This window comes from Podarcis melisellensis (assembly GCF_964234715.1).
Source record: "Podarcis melisellensis genome assembly, chromosome: 2".
Taxonomy (NCBI): Eukaryota; Metazoa; Chordata; class Lepidosauria; order Squamata; family Lacertidae; genus Podarcis; species Podarcis melisellensis.
Genome location: NC_138529.1, coordinates 13,156,071 through 13,176,787, shown reverse-complemented (window position 1 = coordinate 13,176,787; position 20,717 = coordinate 13,156,071). Strand labels below are relative to the sequence as shown.

Sequence of the window (20,717 nt, the reverse complement as noted above, 5' to 3'; positions counted from 1 at the left end):
GGGGATTTTGCCTCTCCTCAAGGAAAAACTCACCGAACTAGCTCTGTACCAAGTCACTACAGTGGTACCTCGGGTTAAGTACTTAATTCGTTCTGGAGGTCCGTTCTTAACCTCAAACTGTTCTTAACCTGAAGCACCACTTTAGCTAATGGGGCCTCCTGCTGCCGCCGCGCCGCAGGAGCATGATTTCTGTTCTCATCCTGAAGCAAACTTCTTAACCTGAAGCACTATTTCTGGGTTGGTGGAGTCTGTAACCTGAAGCGTATGTAACCCGAGGTACCACTGTGCAACTTTTTAAATAAACAAAAGGCACCACAAGTTACGTCTCGTTTTGCAAAGAGTGCAGAGCGGATCCCCAGGGCTGCTCTCCTACAGATGACTAACAAGGTCCTTTGCTCCACTTTCCACATTGGACAGCAAGTGGCTAATTCTGGCTACTCCTGAACAGGGCCAGGATAAAGCCCTGGCCAGCCACCCAGGGCTATGATGCTAAATTACCCTGATATTTTCTTCATCAAGCCTCCCCAAAATGGTGGTGCCTTCCAGATGTTGCTACGGGACTCCAACCCCCCTTCCTCCCTCTCCCCCTGCCCCCCTGGACTTGCTGTCTGGGGCTGGTGGGAGTTGGGAAATTGATTCACGACGCTGGAAATGTACCTGAGGCAGAGAGTCATTCTGCTCCAGTTTTGATCGTAAACTAAGGTTAGCAGGCAGCCCCGTTTCCCAGGGAAAGTCCCTGGATTTACAAACCAGTCCCCATACAAAATCCATTGAGGTTGAAAAGTGTCCTCAGATTCATTGGGAAAAAAATCTGGTAACCTTACGGTAAACCAAAAAGGGAAACTCAGAAAATTCACCAGAAAAACTCCCTGGGGAAATTGCTGGCTCATGTAACACCTAGTGTGAGATTTAGAAAGGTTTTTAAAGGAGCATCTTTAAAAACGGGTCATGTGGCTGGGGCATGAATCTTCAGCCTGCCTCCCCTCTTGCCCATGACTTTGCCTTCTGCGCAACCAGCGCCACATTGTGCCATGGGGGTAGAAGACAGAAGATGTCCCCAAAGTCAGTTAATCCGAAGGGCTTCCAACTGTTCCAACTGACTTTCAACTGACTAAGGAGCCTTTCAAAAAACTCAAATGGTCTCCTAGGAAACGGAATTCCGCAGCGGGATTCTGCCGCCGGTTGTGATGTCAGAGCCTGGCATGGGCTCTGGGCTCCAGGAACACTCCCTCCTTGGCCAAGCCCATGTCACCACTGGGTGACTTCAGGCAACTGCCAAGCCCCTGGCCCGCCCCTGCCTTTACCCCCAAGCAGAAAGCTCAGGCAGCCTTGCACTTTAGCAAATGGAAGGTGCCGGAAGGCCTCCCTCCACTGGCATCCCTCCTCCTCCCCTTTTATGAAGATTACCCGCTCTGAGGCCCCACAGCTAATTCTCCCCTGGCCGCCTCGCTGGCCCAAGTAGGACCAATTCAGCCAGCTAGCCCTGGGGATTATCTAATGCTTATTAGATGGATTTCCCAGAAAATGATTTCTGAACTTTGAATTTTATTGTTATTCATGTTTTTATACTGTATTTTATGCTGCTTTTGCAATTAAGTGTTTTAAATTTGTTGTTAGCTGCCCTGAGCCCGGTTTTTGAACTGGGAAGGGCAGGGTATAAATATTATTATTATTATTATTATTATTATTATTATTATTATTATTATTACAGCAGGGCCAACAGGAAAATTACAATAAGTCTGACAAATTGTCAGACTGCCTGGTTGACGGCCAGCACCAGGAGGCACCAGGGCCCGCCCAACCCAAGACATTTTGGCACCTGAGTTGCACATGCTGGGAAGTATGGATCATGCCATATTCTTCATTAGGAAAACTGGGATTTGTTTTATTTATTTATTTAATAATTTTTATTGAATGATTTTATAGTACAAAAAACATTACAACCATACTACCACAAAATACAATTGAGAAATAAAAATTACATACATCAATATTTTGTTTGTTATTTGTTATTTACCGTCTTGTTTCCTCCCAAACATCCCATACAAAACACACACACACACAACAACAACAACAACAATAATAAGTAAATAAATATTTCCCCCCCTTTTATCTTACAAAATCTTTTCTTCAATTTTGACTTCCAGGAAAATTGGGATTTGTTTTAAAGCAAAACCATTTCCTGGAATTACATTTGGTCTACAAAAATGCATTCCAGTAACGCAATAAAAGGAAACGGTTGTTTCTTGTGAAGAGTCGTCGTCTTTTCATCTCCCTTCTCAAGGATGACTCCGTGACGTAGCTACAGTTTCCTCACAATTTAAGACAGCCACTCTTGTGTGCTGGGGTTTCCAACAGTGAACATTTCAAAGCATTGAGCTTCAACGCCAATTATATTTTGGAAGGTTCTAGAACTTGGAGACCACAGGGCCAGCAATTCACCCAAAAGAGCAGATATGAAGCCTCTGCCTCAGTGACCTATGCTGTTTCATCACCTGAATGAAAGAACACAGGGATTGCCTTGTTATGTCTAAACAAATGGTCCTCTAGTCCAGCACTCTGTCTTCAGCTTTGGCTAGACAAATGCGCTTCTGAAATTCAACTGCAGGATGCAATGATGGAGACTTCCTCCTGCTCCTACTCTTTGCCCTCAGAATCTGGATATCAGTATGTAGATTCCATTTTCGCTATCACAGGCAACAGCCATTGATGAACCTAGTGTCAGGATGCGTAAGACGCGCCGTCACGTCTTACGTTCCATTCAGGATGCGAACGGGGTTCCGGAACGGATCCCGTTCACATCCCGAGGTACCACTGTATAAAGACAAGGGAGATTTCTTACCGTTTTTTATTCAGTATTTACAGAAGCTTTAGAACCCAGCTTCTTGGATAATATAATATAATGTAATTATTTACCGTATTTTTCGCTCTATAACACGCACCCGACCATAACACGCACATAGTTTTTAGAGGAGGAAAATCTGTAGGCATGCCACCCATAGGCAGTCCCTCCATAACACGCACAGACATTTCCCCTTACTTTCTAGGAGGAAAAAAGTGAGTGTTATGGTGCAAAAAATACGGTAATTTATTTAATTTATATACCGCCCTATACCTGAGGGTCTCAGGGCGGTTCACAGAATAAAATCAAAATACAGAATAAAATCAAAATACACAATAAAATACATATACAAAATGCATAATAAAAATAAAACCAACCACCCAATAGCCCCCAACCCAATGGCGTTGTCCTGAGTGAATCTCCACCCCTGTCTCTCCCACTTCCTCATTCATCACTTCTACAGGTACTCTGTCTTTGAGCTCTTTGCTCTCCTACTTTCAAGGCTTGCTGGATTCTGGGAGGGGTGAGGTCTGGAACGCTTTCTAAAGACACCGTGTCCGTCAGCTGTCACCCCTCTGCTGCTGCTTTCTCCTCCTCTCCTATTCTCCTATCTCAGACAGGGGAAACACTGCAACATTTTGTTGCAGATTTGTTTCTTCTCCTTTCCAGTGCTTTGTTCTGATGGGTAAGGATTTACATACCCAAAGAGAGATGTCAGCAGCTTTGGTAGTCCATATTTGTTGTGCCCTCTGTTGTAAATAAAAATATGCCCTTTTTCCTTATGGGGTATCCAAGAGCCCATATAGAATCCTTACATAGGTTTTCCCTATTGGTAGGAGAAGATAACAGAGGCCAACCAGAATATTGAGATGCAAAGCAGCTAGTAAGCTTGATCTTTATTGATCTGTTGCAACAGGGTGCTCCCCTCACATGCAGGAAAGGAGGAGGACCCACAAAAATGCTGTGCAAGGGCTTATAAAGACTTTTGAAATTCCCATCCTGTAGACCAAGACCACCCCCAGAAACATTATACATACATCACAGAAGGGGTGTAACCTAAGACCACCCCTCAGATACATCACAGAAAAGGCGGTCTAAAACAGAATATTTGCATGTTGTTTTTCTCCTGTCGCTTGTTTATTTCCTGTCTGGCAGGTTACTTGATTGGATTGCCTGAGGAGCCTGGCCATTCTTTTGTAGTGATAAATAGTGATAAATACTTAGTTCCTGGGCCAGGTCACAGGCTCACACCCTATTCAAACACAGACATAACCTTAAGAGAGGATTTGTGAAGGAAAAGACAATGGGGAGGTTTTTCCACTTTGACCATGCAGAGAAACATTTCCTCAGTTTAGGAATAAAAAATGGCTTCAGGTCAGTCTTCTTGTGCTGATCTATGTATGTGTAGTTATGAACATTACCATATATCTAGGACCATAAAATTCCTATCACACCACACAACCCTAATTTAAAGTGTTTACAGGCATGTGAACATACGTGTACATGCATCCAGGTTTGTACAGGTTAGGTAATGCAAGTCCAATGCAATAGCGTTCTTGTGCAGTCATATGTGAATCTTGTGGCACCGTCCACATGATCTTCGCTTTGTCATGAAAGCCCACATATGTGCACCTACTTGTGCATGTGAGTGTGAGTGTGTGATCCCTGTTCCATTTATGCCCCTCCTGGATCCCAGCCGTTGGTTAGGAAAGCTTCCAGTCCCTTCTCTGGGGCTATATTTTCGTCTCACTTTTATTATATTTATCTTTGTTTTTCCTAGCGGCCGCAGAAGTTATTTTAAATTTTTTCAGGATATTAAATAAACGCTGTGGCTGGGGGGGCGGGGGCCCAGAAAATCTAAAATTCCTGCCCCATCAGAAAGAGAGAGAGCGAGAGAGAGAGCGCACAGGAAGGGCCCGATAGGAGCTGTGTCTATTTAGATGGAGCCTTAGCCTTGAAGAGATCAGAGGCACCACAAGCCTGGCTCAAGTTCTCTGGTGTCTGGACACAAACATAGGCAAAAGGCAGGCGGGAAGAGCGGGGAGTCAAAGAGAACACACAGTATGTGCCTGGCTGAGAGCTGGTGATGAATCAGAGGCGCGACACTTTTCCCTAGCCAGATAACACCATCAGGAAGCTAGTACGGAGAAGTGCTAATTGTTTAGAGTGTGCCAGGTGGTATACCGTATATTGTATATGCAATATACAGAAACGATGCGCTCCCATTCCAGAGGGTTATATAGTCTATGTTGGAAGAACTGGGAAGGAGGTCAAGGGGTAGTCAGTGGAGAGGAGTGGGGCAGGAAGTGGTGCAGACTCCCTTCCCCAGGGAGGCAAAGTTTTCAGAAGCTTGGAGGATTAGTGGCTGGTCAGAAGCAACACCAGGCTGGGGTCAAATGAGATGCACGGCTGCTGCCTAAAATAGCAGCTGCTTGCCTCGCTCCACCACCACCCAAACGGCAACATCTAGTAAATCTTACCTGTCTCCTGGTGTCCCTGGGTTCCACATTTTTCCACCCAAGAGGGGGAGCAGCCAGATATGTGGGGAGGAATGCGAGGTCGTCACAGGCAAAGGCAAACTTGTTGTTATTGTTATGGGAGTGGAAGCAGGAGACAGACTGCCGTACAGATAGGTGTGCAAGGTAACGAAAGAACATCTCTAAAAGTTATGAGTCCATCTTGCCCAAGGCCATCCCCTACGGTGGGCTGGAAAGGGCTTCCAAGCCTGCCTTCTTTCCTTTTTCAACCTAGATCCATCTGCCTCCGTCTGTTTCAGACCATCTGGAGATATTTGACAACTGGTGCTTCCAGTTTTTGCTTTCCAAATTGTTATAAGAATTCTAACAAGGCAAACACACACATAAGTATATGGACTGCCCGTCTGAAATAGTGCAGGAGAGCAGTCCTGAAGCCATTTTGACTCTCCCAAATTGACTTCAAATATTTCTCTGCAAGGAGGAAGGAAATGGGAGAGCCTCTCATCTTTTGCTTATCTGTTTCAAGGGCATATTTGTGTATGAATAGGGTAAACCTGTGATCTGGATTCGGGAATTAAAGTATTTACCATCACAAAAGAATGGCCAGGCTGCCCAGGTAAAGCAATCAGTGACCATTATCAGGTATCCTGGCAGACAGGTTTTTTGCTGTAGACAGCCTCCTGTGATGTATTTCTGCTGCAGACCCACCTCCTTTTGTGATGTACGTATGATGTTTTGGGGGGTGGTCTTGAGCTACAGGGTGGGCAATTTCAAAAGTCTATATAAGGTGTTAAATCTGGGTGCGAGGCTGCTCTGCCACCCAGCTCGTCAGACTAAGTCCGCGGTCCCTGCGGAGGAAAATGAGCTCAGCCGGAGACAGGAGCAAGCTGCAGAAGATCCAAGTTTATTGCGCAACAGGTTCAAGGCGAGATTGAACAGCGAGAAAGGGGTGACATGAACTTTTGAAACTTCCCTCCATGTCCCAGAATACAGTGCAAAATACATCCCAGTTACATCATGAATACATTAAGAAGAGGTTGGGTTACACAGATTACATCATGAATACATTAAGAAGAGGTTGGGTTACACAGGATTAACATATGGAGGAGGGAGGGGGGAATATGCAGAGCTGGAGATATGCGCAGATAAGCACATCCTGATGAGAAGACAATGGTCCATGTACTTGCATTGCCTGGAGGAAAGGCTTGGCAGAGTGATTTGACAGGATTAGGGTCTTGACACCTTGCTTGAGGGTATATTGTAGGGAAGAAGAAGAAGAAGAAGAAGAAGAAGAAGAAGAAGAAGAAGAAGAAGAAGAAGACATGCCCCCACTTCCGTATCAAAGGGTTTGCGCACCATTGTTCTGGGTTCCTCCTCCCTCCTGCGTGTGGTGAGTGGGGACCCTGTTGCAACAGTTTAATAAAGATCAGGCTTACTGGCCGCTTTGCTTCTCAATATACTCTGGTTGGCCTCTGTTATTTTCTCCTACCAATAGGGAACCTACTTAAGGACTCTATACAGGCTCTTGGATACCCCATAAGGCAAAGGAGCAGTGTTTTCTTATAACAAAATGGATTCTGGTATCTCATGTTGAGTGTTTTCCCCATGGATGGAGAACCAACAGTGTTTGCTTTAAAAATTAACAACCAACAACTTAATTTGACAAAGTGTTTCTGAGCATGCACACCCAAATCGTTCTGTTTCTAAAATGTGTATCATTTAAAAAACAGAACAGTGGTACCTCGGATTAAGTACTTAATTCGTTCCGGAGGTCCGTTCTTAACCTGAAACTGTTCTTAACCTGAAGCACCACTTTAGCTAATGGGGCCTCCTGAGGCCACCGCTGCACGATTTCTGTTCTCATCCTGAAGCAAAGTTCTTAACCCGAGGTAATATTTCTGGGTTAGCGGAGTCTGTAACCTGAAGCGTATGTAACCTGAAGCGTATGTAACCTGAAGCGTATGTAACCCAAGGTACCACTGTATTCCACAACAGCTTTCAATACCAGAAACATCCCAAGGCTGTGAACACGGCACCAGCTTAAAACATAGATGATGCTTTTTCTCAATCTTTGATTGAACCTGGTTTTGGGGGTAGAGGGAAGCATCAAAACACAGCATTCTATGAGAAATTGTGGAATGGATACATATGATTGATATGGAATATGGCTAATGTCGTTTGTGCAGTGGGTGCAAACTGGATGCAGAGTAAACAGAAGGATGTACACACCTCAAGTTGCCTGCAAACGTATCAAAATTGGAGTTATAGTGATGTAGAGAAGCTGTAATCCGGAAGAAGGAGAAGCTATAATCTGGATGGAGGAGAAATCTTTTCTTTCTTTTTAAGACAGACCACCTTGCAACACTAAGTTTTCAAAGGCTGCACCGCAAAAATCAGAAAAGTGCAAAATCAAAAGGATTGCTACATTCCAATCCACACATTAGTTTGGGAGGTGCAGAGCTGGTCAGCGCACTTTGAAATACGGACCGATCAACTTCCTCAAGTATGCCTCATTTTAATATGTTTAAACTGCCAATAACTTTCTTGCCACATTCGGAGAAGTATAAATAAAACCAGTGTATAACTAAGTTCTCATCTGCACCTTGGTCTGCGAGGTGTGGACCAGGTCCATTCATATCGGAATTCACAAAGATTTAATTTCACAAGCATCCTTAGCTAGCACTCATGGTTAAAAGTGATCCCCTTTCAAAAGCTATTGGAACATCGGTGGCAAGATGATACCCTCTTTCTCTTACCAACTCTCACTCCTTTTTCCTCCTGAGAATTCTTTTTGCTAGGTGAATTTATTCTTATATCTGTTCCAATCAGTGCCGGGTTTACGTATAAGCTAAACAAGCTATAGCTTAGGGCCCCACTCTCTTGGCCCCCCCCCCCAAAAATAAAAAATAAAAGATTACATTTCCAAAATATAATATAAAAACCAAATTAAAAAACCTACATACAGCAACAGTGTTTTGTTTTGAGTAGGCTCCTATGATGTAAATAATGGGCCCTGCCTGCTAGCCTGCTGCCTAAAATATCACTGGTTCGCTCATTTCTATATAAAGGGTACCTGCATTCTGCATGGACTGGTTGCATGGCAACACGTGCAAATGGCTTTAGATACCTATTAGGTCCATAAGTTACCATATAGCATATATTCAAAACAAAAAACAGCGACAATTTGTTGTTGACAAAGGACAGCTGGACATATAAAGGGCCCCATTACCTTCAGTAGCTTAGAACCTCATCAAACCTAAATCCGGCCCTGGTTCCGATGTTATTGCATATTAACTGAACATATCATTCCTTATCGCCAATGGGATTTTGGATAATGAACCTCCTTTTGTTTCATGGAGTAAAATGTGTGAAATCTGGGGTAAAAGAAAAGCCATATTCTTTTCGCTGTCATTCCAGTGACACACCAGAATGAAATTATTCTGACAGGCAATGGCAGAGATTGAACACTCACACATTTCTCAAAGATAGATAACACTGCTGCTTTCTCCCTCCCAACCCCCTCTTTTCTGCCAAGCTACCACAAAAAGCAAAGGAATGAACTGCAAAGCATTCGAGAAAGGGAACCACTTCATAGGCAGCTGCCTTGGACCTTGGGCGAAGACCTCCCCTCTCCCCCAGCTGCCACCCACAACAGCCACTCAGGCGAGTGTGGTTAGTGGAAGAGTCTACACACCATCAAAACACACCGAATGGTCCGATTAAAGGACGACCTCCCAGAAAGTCAATCACGAATCATCATCCACATAAATTGGGCAGGGAGCCACGAGCTTCTCCCTCCTTCACTCCCAACCCCTCTGCACAGGCCTGTTCTTTGGAAGAGCTAAGGTTCCTCATGCCTAGGAAAAAAACAAAACAAAGGGAAGGGTGAACGAGAGATTTAGAGAAAAGCTTTGAAGACTTTGCCTGAGTTTTGGTTCCCCTCAGCTCACCAGCTTCACAAATTACCAAGTGTAAAAAAGAAGAAGAAGAAGGATTTTGTGGATGTTCTTTATTAACCTTGAGGGAAGATTTCTAAAAGAATGAACTGCCCTGGAAAATGTAAGGAGCCTCAAGCAGGCGAGGACTGGCCAAATTAAGCATTGTGAGTTTGATCCAGGTTGAGGCTACAATCCTAAACCTTGGAGCAAAGGTAAAGGGACCCCTGGCCATTAGGTCCAGTCGTGGACGACTCTGGGGATGCGGCGCTCATCTTGCTTTATTGGCCGAGGGAGCTGCTGTTTGTCCGCAGACAGTTTTTCCAGGTCATGCGGCCAACATGACTGAGCTGCTTCTGGCGAAACCAGAGCAGCGCACAGAAACGCTGTTTACCTTCCCGCTGGAGTGGGACCTGTTTATCTACTTACACTTTGACGTGCTTTTGAACTGCTAGGTTGGCAGGAGCAGGGACTGAGCAACGGGAGCTCACCCCGTCGCGGGGATTCGAACCGCCAACCTTCTGATCAGCAAGTCCTAGGCTCTGTGGTTTAGACCGCAGCGCCACCTGCATCCCACATAAATCTTGGAGTAAGCCTCACCAACTCCAATAGGACTTACTTCTGAGTAGACATGATTGCAGGTAGTCATAAGACTGTAGGAAGCTTCCGTGAGTCTGCAGAAATAATTCTGGGGGGACGGGGCAAGGTCTATGACTTGCAATTTACGGGTTGTTGACCTATGACTGAACCCCACATACCATCACATGATGCTGAAGAGAAGCATCGAACAACAGTGGTGATTTACTGCATTGTGTGGTTTTGTACATTTCAGAACTAACTTCTGCCAAAGTGATTTACTTGCCCCTGAAACAATAACAGAGTACAACACTAGAAAGACATACAGCTTTAATTTGTCCACTGAACAACAATACTGTAGGACTCTAGTCTAAACTAAATTAACGCCCCCTAAGGCTGAATTTCAGATATTTTACACCGAACCTGCCTTGGTGGTGGTGAGTGCCAGACACAGGGTCTGAAACCAGTCAAATTCTTGTTAATCTTTGCCTATCTGCAACAAAAAGGAAAATATAACACAAAACGGACCACTCTTTAAACAAAAACGGGAGTCTTTGAGGGCGTTGGTCAAAATGGTTAATAACTTACAGTATATACATTTCTCCTTGGAATAGTTCTTCAACTTTTCTCTCCAAACACAAGCAAGACAATTGATCCTCACTTCTTCACCCTGTAGTGGCTTTTAAAATTAATAATAATACTTTTATTTTTTCTACCCCGCCCATTTGGCTGGGTTTCCCCAACCACTCTTGCTACCCTAAGAGTTTTAACTGACGGGTGCCATAGAAACATTCTAAAAAGTTAAATAAATAAATTTTACAAAATATAATTTATTAAGCCTATATGTTTTGCCCACTGCAGCTGTGAATGGAGAGGTGATTTCGCACGTGGCCATCCCAGAAATAAAAAATAGGGCCTACAGCCATGAAAACCCCCACTCATAGCTTCACTAAAACAGACCTTAAGGTGAGATCTCACACCTGAAGTAGTTAAGGACAAAACTGGGTGTCTTCTGGAAATCTGTGAGTGGATCTCTTGTCTCTTAAAATTTATTTTTAAAGTAGTAACAGAGCATTAAGAATTATGATGGGTAGGTTTTCCTGATCTGAATCCTTTCCCCACCCATCCCAGCTGCTCTTTGCCCCATTACAGTAAACATACAGGTATATTATTGCTATATCTGTATTATCCTGTTGGTGTTGCAGGAGCCATCCAATCCAGCTCCAGGTGGAAGTGAATCCGCAACCTGATTGGCCTACAGGAGAATCCCGGAATTAGCCAATCACGTGCGACCCGTTGTGTCAATAATGTATATAAAGCAGATACTTTGGGGGGAACTTTCATTCCTCACTACTAAGAGCTGAATAAAGAGCATGAAATCCACACTCGGCTCTGAGTATATTTCAGGCAACCAACGGAAAAGGGTGGCGGTGGGGAGAGAGAGAGAGAGAAATAGATAACAAACAACCTTTTTTGCGTGCAAATAAACATCTGGAGGAGCCCAGGCTCAAAGCGTAATGCCATAACGGTGCTATGACCTAGCAGAGGAAGAAGGAGAGAAGAATTTGATGCCTGTCATCAGCATCAGGGCATCCCCCAGGGAATCCTATCACCAGGAATCATGTCAGGAGCACCAGTTGTAACCATTTGCATGTGTCTCGCCGCTGCAGCCTAGCCAGCGTTGCAGTTGCTCCCACCCGCCCCTGCCCGCTCCCTCTTCTGTGTTTGTACTGGCAGAAAGAGATGCTGATGAATTGAAGGCCTCTCTCTCTCTCTCTTTTTTAATCTTTCAGAAACCAAAAAAGCCCCAAAATGAAACTCCCACAGATCAAAGGGCTGGCTGGAGCCCAAGGCGCTGTGAAGAGCCGGCCTGCGGCAAAGTTCGCTTGGCACGGCTCAGCCCCTATGGAGCCACCCAGCACACAAGCTTGACTTTGGAGGAGGCCTTGAAAACCTTAGCCAAGGATGGGGAAGGGGGCGCACGTCACATTTCCAGAGATGTTGCGCCCCATCTACCAGGTACTTGGCCATTCAGCCTCTGCATCTAACGTTTGCAATTCATACGTAACACTTCAGGGTGTTCAAAGTACTCATTCAGTCTGTACGATAACCCTGAAAGGTAGGCCAGCTTAGTATTTTTTAATAATAATAATAATATTTTATTTATACCCCGCCCATCTGGCTGGGCTTCCCCAGCCACTCTGGGCGGCTTCCAAAAAAATATTAAAATACAGTAATAAAATAATATGGTGGGTGGGAGTCTGAGAGAGAGAGATACAGTGGTACCTTGGGTTACATACACTTCAGGTTACATACGCTTCAGGTTACAGACTCTGCTAACCCAGAAATAGTACCTCGGGTTAAGAACTTTGCTTCAGGATGAGAACACAAATCGTGCAGCGGCGGCGCAGCAGCAGGAGGCCCCATTAGCTAAAGTGGTGTTTCAGGTTAAGAACAGTTTCAGGTTAAGAACAGACCTCCAGAACGAATTAAGTACTTAACCTGAGGTACCACTGTACTCTACTGGGATTCACTAAACGCCACCGGGTGGCGCTGTGGCCTAAACCACAGAGCCTAGGGCTTGCCGATCAGAAAGTTGGCGGTTTGAATCCCCGCGATGGGGTGAGCTCCCATTGCTCGGTCCCTGCTCCTGCCCACCTAGCAGTTCGAAAGCACGTCAAAGTGCAAGTAGATAAATAGGCACTACTCCGGCGGGAAGGTAAACGGCGTTTCCGTGTGCTGCTCTGGTTTTGCCAGAAGCAGCTTAGTCATGCTGACCGCATGACCCGGAAAAACTGACTGCGGACAAATGTCAGCTCCCTCGGCCATTAAAGCCAGATGAGTGCTGCAACCCCAGAGTCATCCGCGACTGGACTTAACGGTCAGGGGTCCCTTTACCTTTACCTTTAAGCACCACCTTATAAGGCCATAACAACAGGACCTTATGGGGGGGGTAAATTAAAAGTGGGAGCTTCATGGTTCACAGCAGACCTTCCAATTGTCCCCATTTCCCAGGGGCAGTCCCTGATTTGCAGAAGTCGTCCCGGGACCCAGCTATACAGCTGCAAATAAAATGTTTTAAATGTGTTGTGAAGCGCAATATACAAATGCGACACTAGATAGTGACAGTGAGCTATGCCAAATTCAATGTATTTTTCAAAACCTTTTTTTCTTTTTTTAAAATTCCACAGCGTGTATTTTTTAAGTGTGTAGATTCCATCTAGATTCTGATTTGATCCCGGAAGGACCCACTCTTCCTTAGAACATCCCTATTTTCACCTGAGAAATATTTGTGGGTGTGGAGATAAGTATCTGTAACTATACAAGCTTTAGAAGACATCTGTAGGGAGCCCTGTATGTGGAAGTGGGTTTTTTATGTTTAATGTTTATTATGTTTAATATATGTTGGAAGCCTCCCAGAGTGGCTGGGGCAACCCAGTCAGATGGGTGGGGTATAATAATAATAATAATAATAATAATAATAATAATAATAATATTTGTATACCACCCTATACTCATAGATCTCAGGGCAGTTCATGGCATATTTGTGAGAAATAGGAAGGTCCATTCTACTGGCATATGTAAGCAAAGTGGGATTTATGGGATGTAGCAACTGTCTTCCCAAGCAAATTCACAAAATACGTCTCCACAGACAGCAGTGCTAATCTTTACCGTGCCTTTTTTGGAACTGTATTCTGAATGCCTTTCTTTCAGAAATGCAACTCTGTGCCTTTCTGCCGTCTCTGAATTTGTAAACGTAACGGCAGGATCTCTGGCTTGTGGCCCGGCCATCAGATTTTATGAGGAAAAGCCAAATAAACTGGGTACGTTTGTCCTAAAGAAAATGTTTTTTGTTTGGTTGATGTTTTTTACTCTATAGCCCAGCTTTCTCCATAAGATGAGGTCACAACCTCACAGAAAACAAGTGCAGAACAATAAAATATCCATTAAAGTGATACAATCAGCAATATTTCGAAACAAAACGAAAGCATAAACAACAGCACGTTTAAAAACAACAACAACAACAACCAAACACTCGTATTATATTATTGCAAAGGATTTTGGGGAGAAAGAATAATAGAACTGTAGAGTTGGAATGGACCATATTATTATTACTATTATTATTATTATTATTATTATTATTATTATTATTATTAAGTCCAAACCCCTTGCAATCTTACACCGAGAAAGGAGGTATCTCATCTCGCTGGAGGTAGTTCCGCAAGTGATAGGTTGCTATAAAAAAACCGCCTTGCATTTTATAACTTCCATCTTAAGCTTTGAGGCACGAGGCATGTGGAAATTTGATATGAGGGAAGAGGGAATATGCTAGCAGCGTTCAGAGATTTGAAACAGGCCAGAGGGAAGAGGGGAAAGAGAGAGAGAATAAAATACAGAGAGGCAGATGTAGGGGAAACATTAGGAGAAAAAGCATAGCAGTTGTCCTATTGGTATTTATATATTTATAAATTGGTATTTATATATTTATTTAAAGGAGTGGAGAACCTCTGACCTCGGGGCCGAATATGGTCTTCCAAGCCTCATTATCTGGCGCTCTGGCCTCTCCCCAGGCCTCTCCCCTCGCCCGTCCTGTTTTGTACCATCTTTTGCCTGATGGGCTTCAAACTCCAAGCGCCTCCAGAGTCCAGGCAGCTCAATAGCCTGACTTGGTATAAAGTAAGAACCTTTTAATGTGGTTGAAAGAGGAGAGCGCAAAATATGGTTTGAAGCTCAACATAAAAAAAACAAAGACCATGGCCGCTGGTCCCATCACCTCCTGGCAAATAGAAGGGGAAGAAATGGAGGCAGTGAGAGATTTTACTTTCTTGGGCTCCATGATCACTGCAGATGGTGACAGCAGCCACGAAATTAAAAGACGCCTGCTTCTTGGAAGAAAAGCAATGGCAAACCTAGACAGCATCTTAAAAAGCAGAGACATCACCTTGCCAACAAAGGTCCGTATAGTTAAAGCTATGGTTTTCCCAGTAGTGATGTATGGAAGTGACAGCTGGACCATAAAGAAGGCTGATCGCCAAAGAATTGATGCTTTTGAATTCTGGTGCTGGAGGTGACTCTTGAGAGTCCCATGGACTGCAAGAAGATCAAACCTATCCATTCTGAAGGAAATCAGCCCTGAATGCTCACTGGAAGGACAGATCCTGAAGCTGAGGCTCCAATACTTTGGCCACCTCATGAGAAGAGAAGACTCAATGGAAAAGACCCTGATTTTGGGAAAGATGGAGGGCACAAGGAGAAGGGGACGACAGAGGACGAGATGGTTGGACAGTGTTCTTGAAGCTACCAAGATGAGTTTGACCAAACTGCGGGAGGCAGTGGAAGACAGGAGTGCCTGGCGTGCTCTGGTCCATGGGGTCACGAAGAGTCAGACACGACTAAACGACTAAACAACAACAAGCTTCCCCAGTTCCTACCGCATACTCCCTCGCTTCTTTTAAGGGGAAGCACCAGGTATCACAAATGAAAGGATTTCCCTCCCTAAAACGAAGTGATACATTTATTAAGAAACCAGAAGCCTTTCTACTTGGAATAATAGGATTGGAATTACCCAAAAAAAGATGTTAGACTGCTTTTGTATGCCACTACAGCAGCTAGAATTTTATTAGCCAAAAATTGGAAATCACAAGAAATACCAACAATAGAAGAATGGCAGTTGAAGATGTTGGACTTTTTGGAGCTGGCCGACCTGACTGGAAGAATCCGCGACCAGCAAGAGGAGACACAAGAGGATTGGAAGAAATTCAAAGAATATTTAGCTAAATACTGTAATATAAGATAAATAGAAAATCATTGGAAGTAACAAATAGGCCTAAGGGTAGAATAAGGATATGTGGTAGTAAACATTAAGGATTAGAAGATTAATAAAGGAGAAGAGATTAGTAAATGAAAGGAGTAAATATTAGAAATATGAATTTGGAGAACTGTTATATAGGTGATATAATGAAATTCAGTTAGAGGGGACTCAAGGAAGTCAGTTATCAATGTGATGAGAGTTGGGTATTTGAAGAGAAAATGTGTGTGTTTGTGTATTTAGTTTGTTGTAGTGTCGTATGTTTTTCTGTGTTGTGTGTTTTGTTATGTTATTTTTGGAGATAAATATTGAAAATCAATAAAAAAAATTGGAAAAAGGAAGGAAACAGTTGGGGATGGAGGGCAGATGTGGCGGGGGTGTTGGAGCAGCAAGGCCTTCTCGGTGGTAGCCCCCATTCGTGGGGAATGCTCTTCTGAGGGAGCTGCACCTGGCGCCTAGTTTGATGTATTTCTGGCAGCAGGCGAATATATTTTTATGTCCCTGACCTGTGCCGAAGGGCAACATGAATCCTTTGAATCAGGGGCAAGGAACCTTATTTTAAGATTTGAGGGCCACATCCCCGTCTGGTCTGCTTCCTGGGGGCCGTATGCCAGAGGTGGGCGGGGCCAGAGGCAAAAGTGGGCGGGGCAATTAACCTGCTGCTGCCTTGTACCTAGTCACACTATTTTGCTATCTCAGTGTTTTCTAGTGGCTCTCCAGGGTTTGAGGCAGGGTTCTTTAGCTACCCTACCTACAGATTTTAGGGCTTGAACCTGGGAACTTTAGCAGGTAACATGCATGCTCCGCTACTGAGCTGCAGCCTCTCCTTGTGAGATGAGTTTTAATAGGTGGGAGAGAATATACGAATTGCAACTTATCCCTCCAGGCCCCCACGTGTTCGGGTTGATCATACAAAGAGATCAGCTTACCACTTTGTTTAAAATGTGGGGCTGAGAAGAGTTCAAAGTCCCCTCCTTAGCAGAAAAGTTGAAAGCACAAGAATCGGCTGTGATGCCTTCTTTAATTAAGTCCAGCTGTGAAGCCAACCGGCTCCCCCTTTCTTATCCCACGTAACGAAGAATCAGACAACAGACTGAGAAGTAAGTTTAAAAATGCAATTTACTTACTCACAGTCATGCATTTGTTAGCAGCAGCAGCAGCAAAATAAATGCAGGTGAAATACTTATATCTACAGTATAAGCAGCCTCAGGCTGTTTGCTCCCATCGCTGGTTGAAGAGGAAGAGAGAGAGGGAAGGAACAGGAAATACTTCTTTGAAGAGAGAAGGGGAAATGATGTCACACAGGGCCTTCTCTACCAATTATGTTTCTATGGTCTGAATTCGCCTGTCAGCAAGCAGCCTATCAGCTCCTTCACATGCTAACTCGCAAGAATATGCATTGTTCGACTTGGCTTGCGGAGGATCTGTGCAATGGTGGGAGGAGGGATCTGACAGTGTCCAAACATTTGCCATATGGATCACACAAGAAGGGGTAAAATGCAGAAAGATAGGTGGAAGGGTTGAACCAAGTTTTCAGAAGCTTCCATTTTTCACACTGAGAAGTTCCATTTTGGAGAAAGGGGCAGGGGAGTGCATTAAGGTTGATTTAAGTCCGATGAAGCCCCTTAGAGCAGGGGTCAGCAAACTTTTTCAGCAAGGGGCCAGTCCACTGTCCCTCAGACCTTGTGGGGGGCCGGACTATATTTTTAGGGGAGAAAGGAACAAATTCCTATGCCCCCCAAATAACCCAGAGATGTATTTTAAATAAAAGGACACATTCTACTCATGTAAAAACACACTGATTCCTGGACCGTCCACGGCCCGGATTTAGAAGGCGATTGGGCTGGGTCCAGCCCCCTGGCCTTAGTTTGCCTGCTTTTTTTGCTGCAAAATTGCAATCCTTCCTTTTCTCTTGTCAAACGAATGCTGCCTGGAGGACTGGTTCTCCTCCTTCACAGTGTCACCATGACACTTTAAAGCAAAAACACTCTCCAGCTGTTTAGACTACAATCTCCATCATCCCAGCTAGCTAGGGATGGTGGGAGTTGTAGTCCAGAAACAGCTGGAGGCTCAACTTTGGGAACCACTGCTCTAAAGCAAGGAACCTGTGGCCCGCCAGATGTTGTTGGACTCCACCACCCATCAGCCCCAGCCAGCATGGCCAATGGCCAGGGATGATGGGAGTTGTAGTGTAGCATCACCTGGAGAGATGGAGTTTCCCTATTCCTGCTTTAAGGGCAGTAGACGCTTGCACCCCTGTTTGCATGTCCCTGAAATTATTCCCCCTTTTGCAAAACATCCTATTTAAAAAAGCGCGGTGGAGCTCCACCCTAGTAAGTACAGTTCATAGTGTAAATATTAGGGTGTTGGGTGTTGTGGAAGAAGCCTGTTGTTGTACGCAGGTTAAGACTCTACCTGCCCGCAGACTGTCTCGCCAGAGTGATGCATGCTCTAGTTATCTCCCACTTGGACTACAGCAATGCGCTCTACATGGGTCTACCTTTGAAGGTGACCCAGAAACTGCAATTAATCCAGAATGCGGCAGCTAGACTGGTGACTGGGAGTGGCCGCCAGGACCACATAACACCAGTCCTGAGAGATCTGCATTGGCTCCCAGTACGATTCTGAGCACAATTCAAAGTGTTGGTGCTGACCTTTAAAGCCCTAAACAGCCTCGGTCCTGTATACCTGAAGGAGCATCTCCACCCCCATCATTCATCCCAGATACTGAGGTCCAGCTCCGAGGGCCTTCTGGCAACTCCCTCATTGCGAGAAGTGAGGTTACAGGGAACCAGGCACAGGGCCTTCTCGGTGGTGGCGCCCACTGTGGAACACCATCCCTTCAGATGTGAAGGAAATAAGCAGCTATCCTACCTTTAAAAGATATCTGAAGGCCGCCCTGTTTAGGGAAGTTTTTAATATTTAATGCCGTACTGTTTTTAACATTTGATTGGGAGCCACCCAGAGTGGCTGGGGAAACTCAGCCAGATGGGTGGGGTATAAAGAAGAAGAAGAAGAAGAAGAAGAAGAAGAAGAAGAAGAAGAAGAAGAAGAAGAAGAAGAAGTGTTTATCCCGTGGAATGGAATTGGAAGCTGCTTAGGGAGTTCCTGTGCCTTCTTTTCCTCAAGGATTTGTGCTGGGGGCAGGGAACTGGGCAGGCATCTGTCAGGGATGCTTTAGAGCTAGGATATCCTGTCTTAAGGCAGCGGGTTGGACGTTCACGACGTCCCGATTTCCTTCCAGCTCAGGGCTTCCGTGGGGTTAGAGGCGAGGGCTGCACGTGGCCATGTGTTTTCGCATAAGGCAAAGGAAGAACAGATGCGCTCCCAGCTGCGCCTGGCTACTGTACATTAACGGTGGGTGGTCCACGCAGAGGTCGTTCTGGTGAGCGCTTTGAAGGCTGCTGGAACCGCCATGGGAGACTTCGCCCCAGAGCGAGGCTGGGCGGCGTTTGCAGGCAGCAGATGCTTTAAGCCAGAGGCTTCTTTCTGGAGGTGCGAGGGAAGCATTTTATCAGGCGGTGCAGTTTGGTAATGTTAGACTCTTAAGCATCATGATCTTATCCCCCCTCTTTCCCCCCCCCACCCGCCGTATTATATAGCAATGTGTAAACTGTATAGTAAGCCAGCTCTGCTGTGGCTTCTTGTCCTCCTGCTCATTCTGCAGATTGGGGTTTCTGGCCAAAAGCCCTGCACAGATTTCAGAACCAGGACAATTTTCCTTTTCATCCTTGCGTACGACTGCCAGTTTGCTCTTTTTAATTTTGCTAACTGGCCTTGCTGCCATGCCATTAGCTCCATTGCATTCCATTTTTTAAAAAATAGATATTTCTTAAAGTTTCAATTTTTTTTATAAAAACTACAAAATGATACAAACAAACACAAACAAAAAACAAGTATAATTTCATTCCCTTATTTTCTTATACCTTACTTCCCCGACTTCCTCATACCTCCCCTTTCTGTATTCCAATTTCTAATTATTAATTCAGCAAATCCTCTCCCTTATTTTCCATTTAGTTTTTAACCTTTCTTTTCTATTTACTTAAACCATTACCGCTAGAAACCACATAATTTCTAAACCAACGTCATTCTAGCATTCATTAATTTTGCAATGTTTCCTAAGATAGTCCTTAAATTTCTTCCAATCTTCTTCCACTGTCTTTCTTCCCTGGTCTCGGATTCTGTCAGTCATTTCTGCCAGTCCCATATAGTCTATCACCTTCATCTGCCATTCTTCCAAGGTGGGTAGATCTTGTGTCTTCCAATACTTTGCGATGAGTATTCTTGCAGCTGTTGTAGCATACATAAAGAATGTTCTATCCTTCTTTGGCACCAATTGGCCGACCATACCCAGGAGAAAGGCCTCTGGTTTCTTCAGGAAGGTATATTTAAATACCTTTTTCATTTCATTATATATCATTTCCCAGAAAGCCTTAATCTTTGGGCATGTCCACCAAAGGTGAAAGAATGTACCTTCAGTCTCTTTACATTTCCAACATTTATTATCAGATAAGTGGTAAATTTTTGCAAGCTTGACTGGGGTCATGTACCTAGCTCCATTGCATTCCAAAGCAACTTCCCTTAAAGGCCAGGGATAGCTCAGTTGCTAAAGCACAAGACTATTAATCTCAAGGTTGTGTGTTCGAGCCCACACTAGGCAAAAGATCCCTGAATTACAGGGGGTTGGATTCCTTTGCAGGTCCTTTGCAGCTCTACAATTCTATGGTCCTTCACTGAAATGTGTTCTATGACTGGTTTTTTCAAGGATTGTTGTCCCTGCTCCTACAATAGGAGTGCGGAACTTTTCTGTGACCTGGGGTCTGCATTCATGGGCAATGTTCCAGGTCGACAACATGCCAGAGGGACCTGAGGCTAAAAATAGGCAGAACAAATGGATGTGATTCCAGTTTTATACAGAAGGCTACATTCGCCATGCAAAAGCCGTAGATTTCTATACCACCCCCCACCCCCCAAAGGGACAGAACAAATATTAAAAATTAGCAAGCCTGCCACTATAGGGAGAGCGTTTTTTTTCACACTTTTGTCCCAGGGAACTGGGTAGTATTTAGGAGCACATC

General features: G+C 44.5%; 2 long non-coding RNA genes across 2 annotated transcripts; one reads left to right on the top strand and one right to left on the bottom strand.

Annotated features, from left to right (window-relative positions):
- The first annotated feature begins 5,691 nt into the window (after nucleotides 1–5,691).
- LOC309363036 lies at nucleotides 5,692–6,774 on the top strand. Its single transcript, XR_014165180.1, has 2 exons — nucleotides 5,692–6,106; nucleotides 6,665–6,774. It is a non-coding gene; the product is annotated as an uncharacterized lncRNA (long non-coding RNA).
- Nucleotides 6,775–8,240: 1,466 nt separating this feature from the next.
- LOC309365543 lies at nucleotides 8,241–9,481 on the bottom strand. Its single transcript, XR_014166228.1, has 3 exons — nucleotides 9,014–9,481; nucleotides 8,447–8,693; nucleotides 8,241–8,392 (listed from the first exon to the last, which is right to left on the bottom strand). It is a non-coding gene; the product is annotated as an uncharacterized lncRNA (long non-coding RNA).
- Between the last annotated feature and the right edge of the window lie 11,236 nt (nucleotides 9,482–20,717).